This window comes from Theropithecus gelada, chromosome 7b (genome assembly GCF_003255815.1).
Source record: "Theropithecus gelada isolate Dixy chromosome 7b, Tgel_1.0, whole genome shotgun sequence".
In the NCBI taxonomy this organism is placed as follows: Eukaryota; Metazoa; Chordata; class Mammalia; order Primates; family Cercopithecidae; genus Theropithecus; species Theropithecus gelada.
This window is the reverse complement of record NC_037675.1, coordinates 21,127,961-21,142,275: the sequence shown is the minus strand read 5'-3', so window position 1 is coordinate 21,142,275 and position 14,315 is coordinate 21,127,961.

Sequence of the window (14,315 nt, the reverse complement as noted above, 5' to 3'; positions counted from 1 at the left end):
ATTTTTTTAATTTCCTACTTTGTATTCTTTATTTTAAAACTTCTTAAGATATAGAATTTGATGATATTGAGAAAATGATATTGCCTTGTAAGTGGTTAATTTACTGTTATCTCTCCCTCTGAAAACAGTACTGCTCACACCAACATTGGAGTAATGATAGGTGCATATCTCTAAGCCACAGAGATAATAGATCTATTTATAAGTATATGATATGTGATATACAATATATGATCGATCTAGATAAGAATGCATTTTCTACTGCACTATATATCTGACAGCACATGAAGACACATCTATGAATGGTGTGAAAGATACAGTAAAATGTAAAAGGGCATTACCCAGCAGAAGGCATTTACGTTCAACACTTTCACAAATCCTTCTTCACAGTGGCTGCTTAAATATGTTCTTCATGAAAAACAACCACCTGAACAAATTTATTTACTGGTGTGTTTTGTATTTGCCTATGTTAATTTATGTTCAATACTGATAAAATAATCTGGGGAACCAGAGATGAGTTATAATTCTCTACCACTTATCTTCGTGATAGTAGGAGTCTGAATCTTAGTATAAAACATTCTCCCCCTAGATTTTCATGATCTTATCTTCTTAGAGTATTTTTATATTAGTACTTGGAAGATATTATAATTTTTCTATGTGGACTTTTAAATTCAGTTGACATTTCATTTTTAAATTGCCCAATGTAGGCTCTGAAAATGACAGAACCCTATTTCAAGACGTTAGAGTTCATCATACATTTACCCCTCCTTGATCACTTACAAGACCAAGATTTTTGGGGATTCACCACTACAGGCTATTTTAGGCTTTTCCTCTTTTATAGCATTCAAGGCTATTCCTGTATTTTTTTAATGGGTTCTAGTCACAATGTGGTATAATGTTAACTGATTGTTTTCCAGACTTCAGTCTTTAGAGTCTCCTAAAGGGATTCAATAATGCCTATTAGTGAAAGGAAAAAAATGTTTCTGAGCCAAAGGGTTCCAAGTTATTTAAGAAATAACAAAATGAAAATAAAACAAGTATGCATTAACATTTAAGTATAAGAAAAAAATTAAATATAAAAAAGTATAAGTAAAAAATAGAAGTATAAAAAAGTAGTAAAACTTTTTACAATAATACACTTCCAAAATTTTACAATATTTTTGCATATTCTAATTTTATGCATAAAACACATGTTATATTGTGGTATTAGTACTAATTACAACTGAGTTAACATTGTACAACAAGAAATGTGGTAATAGTTTTACATCTTTTTAAGCTTTAAAATATCTGTAGGATATATTTATTCCTTTCATTTAACATATGATAAAAATAAGGTAAAGAAATATTAAGAATATGGTGCAAGATTATAAAGCTAGAAAATAGCAGAATGGATTCCCTATACAGGTTTTGTGGTGTTTTGTTTTTTGTTTTCTTTGACCCAGATGGCATACTTTTTAAATATATTACTGCTTATAGTAATACATTTACTGTGTATTACAGTGTGCAGTACAGTGTGCCCTGTCCAGAAAACATGATTCTCTGGTTATCCTCTCACACACTTTTTCCTATTCCTAGTATGCAAAAAAGTCTCCGAATATTATGATTTTCACTAAAGAGGGTACCCAAGTTCCTTGCGAAGTTACTCAAATAACAAGAGCTCAGGCTGACTGGTACAGTTTTTCTGTAACCTGGACAGTAAAATAAAAGCACAATGGGTTTTTCTTAAAGCACTAAACTGTTCTTTAACAAAAATTATAAAGGCTTAAAAAGAGTCTATAAAAATTTTTACCTTATGGTCAGACATTAAAATTGGATAAATATGCCTACAATGTTTTATAAAAATTGAGTTTAACATTAATGGCACACTAATATAAAGGTGAAATTTAGCTTATCTGGTATAAAATCATACAGGAAGCATTGTCAAATATAAAATGGTGTTTGGCTTTCTTTGGTCTAAAAACTAATAAAAATAGGTGCTAAAGAGAATTTAGAAGGAAAATGGACATTGCTAGACGAGAGAGAAATGTTATCCAAGCCCCTTATAAGGGAAATCTTGTTCCAGCTGCATCAAGGGACCCATTGTGGGCCCCAAGCCATGTGTGACACAGTCCTCAGAGTTTATGGGTGCATAGGAATTTATAGGAATTTATGCCCTGGCCAAATGGGTTACAGACAGTTGCTTAGTAAAAGATTACACCTTGGGGGAAGGAGTCCAGGCTTAAGGCCATTCCAAACTATCCAGATTGATTACACAGAGATGCCTCCAATTGGTCGTCTAAAGTATTTATTATTAGTAGTAGATCACCTTACTCATTGGGTAGAAGCTATGCCCTTTTCAAGTACAACTGCTAACAATGTAGCCACGGCATTAGTTGAAAATATTATACCCAGGTTTAGATTAATAGAAAACATTAATTCAGATAATAGGACTCATTTCACTGCACATGTCATTAAGAAATTATCCCAGGTACTGATGTAACGTGGGAATATCATACGCCCTGGCACCCATCTTCATTAGGGAAAGTAGAAAGGCCTATTACCATGTTAAGAGTCTGAACTGCTCCCCGAAAAGACATAGGCCTAGCCCCTTAAGAGATGTTTTATGGATCGCCTTATCTACATTCTACTACTGATCTTCCTACATTGGAAACAAAAGATCAGTTTCTCAGAAATTATATACTTGGTTTATCTTCCATTTTATCTTTCCTCAGAACTAAAGGTCTTTTAGCACAGGTGCCACCCCTAGAGTTTCCAGTACACCAACATCAGCCTGGGGACCACACCCCATCAAAAGTTGGAGAGAAGGAAAAACTGGAACCGGCCTGGGAAGGACCTTACCTAATGCTTCTAACTACTGAAACCACAGTCCGAATAGCAGAAAATGGATGGACCCATTACACCCGAGTCAAGAAAGCACCGCCCCCTCCAGAGTCATGGGCCATAGTCCCAGGGGAAAACCCTACCAAACTAAAGCTAAGAAAAATTTAGCTTTCTTTCATCCATTCTATTACTTCTTTCCTCGCTCTATTGCTGACCACCTAGTTATTGATGTAACCAAGTCAATTTCACCTCAAACAATTACATTTGATGCTTGCTGTGTTACATCCTGTGGAGACATTTTAAGTCAAAGACAGCTCTCCACTTCAGAAAAGCACCTCTGTCCTTCCTGGTTCTCCTCAGACTGGACATTAGTGAATTGGGATCATTTAGTCTGGGAAGATTTCAATGAGGACCCCAGTGTCAACTGCGAGTCTTGCCCCCCATAGACAGAGCTTTTATGCCGCAGTTGGTCCAACGTTCTGTGGACCACTAAAGAGCAAGGATGGGCTGCCTCAACCAGTAGTTGTAATTTCCTAAAGCCATACATTCATTTTACTAAAGGAACAGCTTCACCTAGCTGTCAGCTAAAGCAGTGCAATCCAATACAAGTTATTATCCCAAACCCTCAAAGCTTTTCCCCTTCTCTAAGCTGGTTCCCTTCTTTAAGCCGGCTTTATGGTATGGGGGATGAGGTTTCAGGAACAGACTCTATCAGATCCTTTGAAATATATTTCATTGATCCCCCACTGCCTACACTTTCCCCTAAGCCTTCTTCCAGAACCTCTTACAATGAAACGGTTGTTCCTCCTCCATCTAATGATAGGACCAAAGTAGACGTTGTAGAAGTAAATGATTTAAAACAAATTTTAGCAATAGAGACAGGATATCAAAATGCAAATGCCTGGTTGGAATAGATCAAATATTCCATCCACACATTAAACAAAAGCAATTGTTATGCTTGAGCAGACGGCAGACCAGAGGCCCAGATTGACCCCTTTCCACTAGGGTGGTCCTCCAGTCGACCAGGCATGGGCTGCATGGTAGCTCTTTTCCAGGATTACACAGCCTGGGGTAACAAGTCATGCCAAGCTCTCTCTCTCTGCTATATCCCGAAGTTCAACACTCTGCAGGTCAGCCCCCGAAGGCCATCCAGCTTCCATCTCACAACACTAAGTTCACTTCTTGTCTCTCACGACAGGGAGGAAACTTAGTGTTTCTTGGAGACCTGAAAGAATGCAGTGAGCTTAAGACTTTCCAAGACCTTACCAATCAGTCAGCCCTTGTTCATCCCTGAGCAGATGTATGGTGGTATTGTGGTGGGCCTTTACTGGATTCTCTGCCAAGTAACTGGAGCAGCACGTGTGCTCTAGTTTAATTGGCTATCACTTTCACCCTGGCATTTCATCAACCAGAGAGAGGAAAAATACAGTATCAAAAAACAAGGGAAGCCCTTTATGGGTCTTGTGACTCTCACATTTATTTAGATGTAACTGGAGTCCCATGAGGAGTACCAGATAAATTTAAAGCCAGAGATCAAATAGCTGCAGGATTTGAGTTAATATTTTGGTGGGTGACAATGAATAAAAACATAGATTGGATAAATTACATTTATTACAACCAACAGCAGTTTATTAACTACACTAGAGATACTGTTAAAGGAATAGCTGATCAATTAGGGCTTACTAGCCAGATGGCTTGGGAAAATAGAATAGCCTTAGACATAATATTAGCAGAAAGAGGAGGAGTTTGCGTCATGATTAAAACTCAATGTTGTACCTTCATCCCAAACAATACCGCCCGTGATGAAGTATAACAAAGGCATTGCAAAGTCTAACTGCCCTGTCCAATGAGTTAGCCAAAAACTCAGGAGTAAATGAACCCCTCACATGGTGGCTAGAAAAATGGTTCAATAAATGGAAAGGAATCATAGCCTCAATTCTTACTTCTCTTGCAGCTGTAGCAGTTCTGCAAGAGAATGTAGTAGTTCTGCAAGAGAATTCATTCTGTAGAATGAATGTACTCATTCTTGTTGGGTGTTGCGTCATACCATGCATCCGTGGGCTAGTGCAAAGACTTATAGAAGCAGGATTTACTAAAACCTCCCTTAGCTCTCCTTCACCCTATTTAGATCAGCTTTTTCTTTTAGAGGATTAAGTCGAGCAGCAAAGACAAGATATGTTAAAAAAGTTTGAAGAGGAAGTACTATGAAAATTGAAAGGGGGAATATTGTAGGATATCATAAATTCCTCCTCAAAGGTTTTAGCCTGTAAGTTAAGTACAATGAGTTCCAAGATCCTCTCCAAAGAACCAATGTATCAGTATGTTCAGCTCCTCGTTCTTTGTTCTTCATTTTAAAGTTGAATTTCCTTGTTCTTTATGTCTCCTTACCCCTAGTTTCAGTAAACAACCTCCTCCTACCCTCTATCATCTGCTCTGACCTTAGTCACCCTTGTTCACCTGCTCTGACCTTAATCATCCTTGGTCACCTGCTCTGTTCTTAGTCATTCTGAGTCACCTGTTCTGTAACCATCCTTCCCACCAAATTACTCATCCTGCCACTCTGGCTCATGCCTCTGTTCTCTTTAAAATAGCCAATCCGAATTAGCCTAGATGTGCAGTCCGACCCTAGCCAATAGGGAATGACACAGCAGTAGGGGCTACCTGTGTCAGGGATAAGAACCCCTTCCCTTCCCTTGTTCAGGTATGCTGTCACCATTGCTCCATCCATGAGACACATTCTTCTATAGAAGTAAAATTGCCTTGCTGAGAAAATTCATGTTCAAGTGCTATTTCTTTTGCGGCACCAAAAATTTATTTCCAACACTCTCTTCTAGCTATTGTGTAATACACAGGCTGAATAGAATAGAAGATAATTGATCATATAGAGATTGGCAATTTTTTTCTGTAACAGGCCAGATATTAAATATTTAGACTTTATGAGGTGCATATAGTCTCTGTTGCATATTGTTCCTCACTGTTGCACTTTTTTATTTTTTACATCCCTTTAAAAATATAAAAACTCTTCTTATCTTGTGCACCATACATAAGCAGATTATAAGTGAGATTTGGCCCATGGGGCCATAATTTGCCAACTCTTGCTATAGATAATCAATTCTAGTAGGGGACACAGAAAGCAAGTAAACAAGCAAACAAACAATAAGTAAGTGTTAAACTAATAAGAAAACATCACTACTTATAATATATAAATCACTCCCAAGGGATCCCTTGTAATGCTATGGTGATCCTGTCTACTCTCCTCTCTGCAGAGAACCACTGGCCTACTTTTTGTCATTTTATATTAGTTGAATTTTGTAGAGTTTTAGAAAATTGCAATCATACACTAAGTACTAATTTTTTATCTGTTTTTCACTCTGTCTAATCATTTCTTCAATTCATACATGGTTGTTACAGGAAAGGTGTCTGGATCCAGACTCTAAGAGAGGGTTCTTGGATCTCATACAAGAGGAAATTCAGACTGAGCACATACAGTAAAGGGAAAGCAAGTTTACTAAGAAAGTAGAGGAATAAAAGAATGGCTACTTTATAGACAGAGCGGCCCTGAGGGCTGCTGGTTGCCCATTTTTACGGTTATTTCTTGAGTAGATGCTAAACAAGGGGTGGATTATTCATGCCTCCCCTTTGTAGACCATATAGGTAACCTCCTGATGTTGCCATGGCATTTGTAAGGTGTCATGGTGCTGGCAGAAGTGTAGTAGTGAGGACAACCAGAGGTCACTCTTGTCACCATCTTGATTTTGGTGGGTTTTAACTGACTTCTTTATTGCAAACTGTTTTATCAGCAAGGTCTTTATGACTTGTATCTTATGCTGACCTAGCTCATCCTGTGACTTAGAATGCCTTAGCCCTCTGGAAATGCATTCCAGTAGATCTCAGCCTTATTTTACCTAGCTCTTATTTAAGATGGAGCCACTGTGGTTCAAACACCTCTGACATTCCCCCCTCACTTTTATAAGAGAATCCTTAATCCTAAGGGTTGCAAAGGGATGAAGATCCATCTTCTGAAACTTCTTCAGAAGTCTCAGGCTGAATAGGGGCGATGATATTCCTGCCTAATTATTAGCATCCCCTGTATTTCGGATAGAGAGGAGCTCAGTCAGAAAGCAACAGTATGGTGAGGGCCATTCCTAACTCCGAGTTCTGACAAATGGTGATATCTGGAAGATTAATAAGTGTTTAATTTAAGGAAACGTTGAATAAGTTTATACTACATTCCTACTCAGAGAGTACAACAGCAATATATTCCACAAGAGTAAAGCAAAATAATTAAAAATATCCGAAGTAAACTAAATTAGAAGGCTTTCCATGAACTGGGCAATTGTTGGAACCAAGCTAACATGGGATTACTAGTCAATTCCAATATGTGCCCAGAATTAGAAATATTGATTCAGATTTTTACATTATCCATCCCTCTTGTTTCTTCTGAACATCAGTCAGAGATCACTGGTTGGCTTAGGAGGATTCTTGCTAAAGGCTGGCCAAGAACTTAGATATCAAACATTGGTGGTAAAAAACCAAATTTGATTTCAAGTTTGCAGGGATCCTTACCAAACTGACTTAACAGGATTTTTCACTGAAACCTGGCTAGGAAAGTCAAGAGAGTAGGGTGTTGTGTCAAAAGGGAACAGGGGTGGCTATACTAATATCAGACAAATTCGGATTTAAATAAAAATGTTTACAAGAGACATAGGAGGACGTTATATATTGATGAAAGGTTAAATATGGTAAGAAGATATAACAATCATAAATTTTTACAAACCATCAAATATTTGAAGCAAAAACTGACATAATAGAAGGGAGAAATAAGCAATTCTACCATAACAGTTTAAGACTTCAATACCCTACTTTCCATATGGATAAAACAACCAGATAGAAGATAGCTAAGGAAAATAGAGGACTTAGAATAAACCAAATAGTTCTAACATATATAGAATATTTACCCAACAACAGTGTACACATTATTCTCAAGTGTATATGGGATATTTTCCAAGATAGAAAATATGTTAGGCCCAAATTAGGTCTCTGTAGATTTAAAAGATAGCTAGCACACAAAATATCTTTTCTGAACACAATGAATTAAAGTTAGAAATCAATAACAGAAGTAAAACTAGAAAATTGACAAAATTGTGGAAATTAAATACACTTTTAAACCATTAATTGATTAAAGGAGAAACCACGGTAGAAATCAGGAAATATTTAGAGACTAATGAAAATGACAACACAACATACCAAAACTGATAGGATACAGTAAAAGCAGTACTAAGGAGAAAATTTATAGTGATAAATGTGTACATTCTAAAAACAAAAAGTTTTTTTTCTTTTGAAGCTGACTAGGGAAATTACATGCCAGCTCTTCTCAGAAAGATCAAAGCTACCAGTGAATGAGCAAGTTTTGAATGAAAAGTGTAGAGAAGAGAGGACCTGTTGGAGTGCTCACGGGAAGAAGCTGTGGCACAGAAGAAGAATGCAGCAAGACTCTGGCTGATATCAACCTCTGAGCAACTCAGAGCTCAGCCAAAAGGGTAGGTGGAAGTTGCTTCTTTCTACACCCCTCTGACGACCTGCCGAGTGCTAAATGGTTGGGGAGCCCCTTTGCTCTCACTAGCCAGGGCAACACAATCAGTGATGATTAGAGAATTTCCTGAGAACACAGAACCAGTTTCCAGCTCACACAGCCATACCCACTCTCCCCTTGGACCTGAACTGAGTATGGTGGGCACCATACTAGTTGTGCACCAGTGTGTCACTTTCCTTCCCAAAGATCCTCTGCCCTTAAGTCACCACCAGACCACCTGCAAATATACTCCACAACCTGCTCTGACTTTGACAAGCACAGGGGACCAATGGGTGTCTGGGGAATTGTGGGTTCTCTGAAAATCTTACTCTCAGCCCGGAGCCACCCTTTAAGGAGCTGGGGAGCACAGCCTGCCACAGTACTCCCTGGGACAAAGGAAATACAGATGTGGTAGCAACCGAGGAACGAGACAGCATCAATAACCAGGAATAATTATGAAGAAGAGGATTGTCTCCCACCTTTAATCCACTGCACACTGTTATGAACGCAGCAGCAGTTCTTCCTGCCAGTCCTGGTGAGTGGACACTGAAAGAAAGTGATCCTTTGTGCTTTCAGCAGGTGTGGTGGATCCACCCCTGCTGAAAATGAGACTGTGCCTGCTCTGGCTTTCACAAGGGGTGGGGTCCAACTCCCCCTTCCAACACAGAGTGGCAGCACCCTGACAACAGAGGATAGACTACAAAGTTGTGTGTCCTGTACTGGAGGAAGAGGTTCTACCCTGACCCTCGTTATGGTGGTAGCCATCAGAGGCAGATCCATGGCCCACAAAGGCACTGTGCTGGGAACTGAAGGATGAAGATTTTACAAACAAGGTCATGAGACCTGTGACAGGGATATGATAGGGAAGTAGACTACACTTCTGCTAGTTCAGGATGAAGAGCTGGTGCACCGCCCCCGTCTCTTTCCTGAAAGCTTCAGGGCACTGCATCATGATCTCTTCCTGCCACCCTCATCAGTGCAAATTCATCCACTGGGCAGTAGCTTACCTGCCATATCACACTCCTAAGTGCTATATATGGACTACAGCCTGAACTGCACCATCAAATAAACAATACATGGCTATACCAAACAATATCTGATAAAGCCACCACGTAAAACGTATCCACAACCAACATATAGAGCCTTGTCCGCCACCAAACACATTCAGAAATTAAGCCAAAAGATAATACATAGCATCCACCACAGTTACACCCTCAAGGGAAAAAAAAATAAAGAGCCCCATCCAAACAATACAAATTCAAAAAAAGAAGCAAAACTTTCCTCAGATGAGAAAAATCAGCAGAAGAACTGCAGCAGTACAAAAAATCACCATGTTTCAACATCTCCAAAGGATTGCACTAGCTCCTTAGCCCTGAAACCTAACCAGACTGAAATGTCTGAAATGACAGATTAAAAAATCCTAAGTATGGGTTGTAAGGAAACTTGAGATTCAAGAGGATGTTGAAATCCAATAGGAAAAAAAAAACAACAACAACAGTAAAATAATTCAGGATAGGAAAGATGACATAGGTATATTAACAAAAACCCAAACAGAACTTCTGAAATTGAAAAATTTACTACAGGAGCTTCAAAATGCAATCAGAAGACTTAATTGCAGACTAGACAAGCAGAATAGAGAATGCCAGAGCTCAAAAGCCATGTTTCAAATTAACTCAATCAGACAAAAATAGAGGGAAAGAATTTAAAAGATGAACAAAGTCTTCAGGAAATATTATATGATGTTAAACAACAAAATCCTATGACTTACTGGCATTCCTGAGAAAGAAGAAAAAGTGAGCAAATTGGAAAACATATTTGAGGAAATAAACAAAATTTCCCCAATCTTGCTAGAGACATTGCCATCCAGATATAAGAAATTAAGAAAACTACTGAGAGATACTAAACAATATGACCATCCCCAAGGCAAACAGTCATCAGACTATTTATGGTTAATGTTGAATAAAAAAATTCTCAAAGGAAGCTAGAGAAAAGGGTCAAATTACCCATAAAGGGAATACCATCAGACTAATGGTGGACATCTCAGCAGAAACCTTATAAGCCAGAAGAGATTGGGGGTCTATTTTTAGTATTTTGAAAGAAAACATAAATGCCAACCAAGAATTACACATCCCACCAAACTAAGCTTTATAAACAAAGAAGAACTAACATTTTTTCCAGACAGGCAAATGCTAAGGGAATTTGTTACCAAATTCAGTCCAACAAAAATTTTTAAGAGTTCTAAAAATGGAAATGGAAGAATGATACTTGTTATCATAAAAGCACACATAAGTATAAAGCCAACAGACCCTATAAAGCAACTACACAATCAGGATTACAAAGAAACTACCTAACGACACTACAACAGAACAAACCCTTACATATAAATACTAACCTGGAATGTAAACAGCTTAATTGCTCCATTTAAAAGATAGAGTGACAAATTGGATAATAAAACAAGACACAACCTTCTGTTGCCTTCAAAAGACCCATCACACATGCAACGACACCAATAGGCTCAAAGTAAAGTGATGAAGAAAGATCTATCACACAAATTGAAAAAGAGCAGGTGTCACTATTCTTCTTTTTTTTTTTTTCTGAGACAGAGTTCTACTCTTGTTGCGTAGGCTGGAGTACAATGGTGCGATCTCAGCTCACTGCAACCTCTGCCTCCCGGGTTCAAGTGATTCTCCTGCCTCAGGCTCCTGAGTGGCTGGGATTACAGGTTAATTTTTTGGTGTGTTTTTAGTAGAGATGGGGGTTTCACCATGTTGGACAGGCTGGTCTCGAACTCCTGACTTCAGGTGATCCACTTACCTCGGCCTCCCAAAGTGCTGAGATTACAGGCATGAGCCACCACACCCAGCCATGTCACTATTCTTGTATCACATAAAACAGACTTTAAACTAATAACAGTAACAAAGACAAAGAAGGGCATTATATAATAATAAAGGATTCAATTCCACTAGAAGATTTAACTATCCTGCATACATATGCATCCAACATCAGAGCACCCAGATTTATTAAAAAACTACTACTAGATGTAAGAAAAGATACAGATAGCCATGCAATAATGGTGGAGGACTTCCACATACCACTGAAAATACTAGACATACCATCAAGGCAGAAAACTCACAAAGAAATTCTTGACTTAAACTGTACACTTGACCAAATGGACTGAATAGACATCTACAGAATACTTCACCCCAAAACCACAGAGTATGCATTCATCTCATCTATGCAGGGAACATTCTCTAAGATTGACCACATGCTCAATTATAAAGTAAATCTTAATAAATTCAAAAAAATCAAAATCATATAAAGCATCCTCTCGAACAATAGTGGAATAAAAATAGAAATCAATACCAAGAGAAAAATCTCAAAACCACACAAATACATGGAAACTAAACAACTTGCTCCTGAATGACTGTCAGATAAACAAGGAAATTAAGGTAGAAATCAAAAAGTTATTTGAAATAAATCAGAGACACAACATACTAAAACCTCTAAGGAGTAGTGAAAGCAGTGTTACAAGGAAAGTTTATAGTGGTAAATTTCTAGCATCAAGAAGATAGAGGTCGGGCGTGGTGGCTCATGCCTGTAATCCTAGCACTTTGGGAGACTGAGGCAGGCAGATCACTGAAGTTAGGAGTTCCAGAGCGACTTGGCCAACAGGGTGAAATCTCATCTTTACTAAAAAAAAATACACAAAGTAGCCTGGCGTGGTGGCCGGCGCCTGTAATCCCAGCTACTCGGGAGGCTGAAGCTGGAGAATCGCTTGAACCCAGAAGGTGGAGGTTGCAGTGAGCAGAGATTGCACCATTGCATTCCAGCCTGGGTGAGAAGGGTAAAACTCCATCTAAAAAAAAAATAGAAGATAGAAAGATCACAAATTAATAACTTTTCCTTGCCTCTAAAGGGACTAGAAAAATATGAACAAACTAAACAAAGTTAGCAGAAAAAAATAAGTAAGATCAGATCAGAATTCAATAAAATTCAGACCACAAAAAAATACAAAGAATCAATAAAACAAAAAGTTGGTTATTTGAAAGGCTAAACAAGAATGATAAAGGATTAGCTAGGTTAATAAAGAAAAGAGAGAGAAGATCCAAATAAGCAAAATCAGAAATGACAAAGATGACATTACAACTGATACTACAGAAATACAAAGAATCTCCAGAGATTACTATGAACATCTTTATGTGCACAGATTAGAAAATCTAGAGGAAATTGATATGTTCCTGGAAATATACAATGTTCTAAGATTGAACCAGGAAGAAATGGAAACCCATAACAGACCAATAATGAGTTACAAAATTGAATCAGAAAAATAAAAAAACTCTACCAACTAAAAAAATCTCTGGACCAGATGAATTCACAGCCAAATTCTACCAGACATAAAAGAAGAGATGGTATTAATCCCAATAAAACTAGTCCCCCAAATTGAGGAGGAGATATTCCTCCTTAACTCAGTCTATGAAACCAATATTATTCTGATACCCAAATCTGGCAAGGACACAACAAAAAAAGGAAAAGAAAACTATAGACCAATATCCCTGATGAACATAGATGCAAAAATCCTCAACAAAATGCTAGCAAACCAAATATAGCAGCACATCAAAAAGATAATTTATCATGATCAACTGGGCTTTATTCCTGGAATATGATAGTTCAACATCTGAAAATCAATAAAGGTGATTTACCATATAAACAGAATTAAAAACAAAAAACATATGACCATCCTAATAGACATAAATGAAGCACATAATAAAATTCAACATCCTTTCATGCTAAAAATTCTCAACAAACTAGGCATCAAAGAAATGTGATAAGAGCTACGTATCACAAAAGGAGAGCCAACATTATACTGAACAGGCAAAAGTTGGAAGAACACCTGACTTCAAACTATACTACAAGGCTACAGTAACCAAAACAGCATGGTACTAGTACCAAAACAGAGATATAGACCAATGGAACAGAACAGAGCCCTCAGAAATAATACCACACATCTACAGCCATCTGATCTTTGACAAACCTGAGAAAAACAAGAAATGGGGAAAGGATTCCCTATTTAATAAATGGTGCTGGGAAAATTGGCTAGCCATAAGTAGAAAGCTGAAACTGGATCCTTTCCTTACTCCTTATACGAAAATTAATTCAAGATGGATTAGAGACTTAAATGTTAGACCTAATACCATAAAAATCCTAGAGGAAAACCTAGGTAATACCATTCAGGACATAGGCATGGGCAAGGACTTCATATCTAAAACACCAAAAGCAACGGGAACAAAAGCCAAAATTGACAAATGGGATCTAATTATACCAAAGAGCTTCTGCACAGCAAAAGAAACTACCATCAGAGTGAACAGGCAACCTACAGAATGGGAGAAAAGTTTTGCAATCTACTCATCCGACAAAGGGCTAATATCCAGAACCTACAAAGAACTCAAACAAATTTATAAGAAAAAAACAAACAACTCCATCAAAAAGTGGGCAAAGGATATGAACAGACATTTCTCAAAAGAGGACATTCATACAGCCAACAGACACATGAAAAAATGCTCATCATCACTGGCCATCAGAGAAATGCAAATCAAAACCACAATGAGATACCATCTCACACCAGTTAGAATGGCGATCATTAAAAAGTCAGGAAACAACAGGTGCTGGAGAGGATGTGGAGAAATAGGAACACTTTTACACTGTTGATGGGACTGTAAACTAGTTCAATCATTGTGGAAAACAGTGTGGCGATTCCTCAAGGATCTAGAACTAGATGTACCATTTGACCCAGTCATCCCGTTACTGGGGATATACCTAAAGGATTATAAATCATGCTGCTATAAAGACACATGCACACATATGTTTATTGTAGCACTATTCACAATAGCAAAGACTTGGAATCAACCCAAATGTCCATCAGTGACAG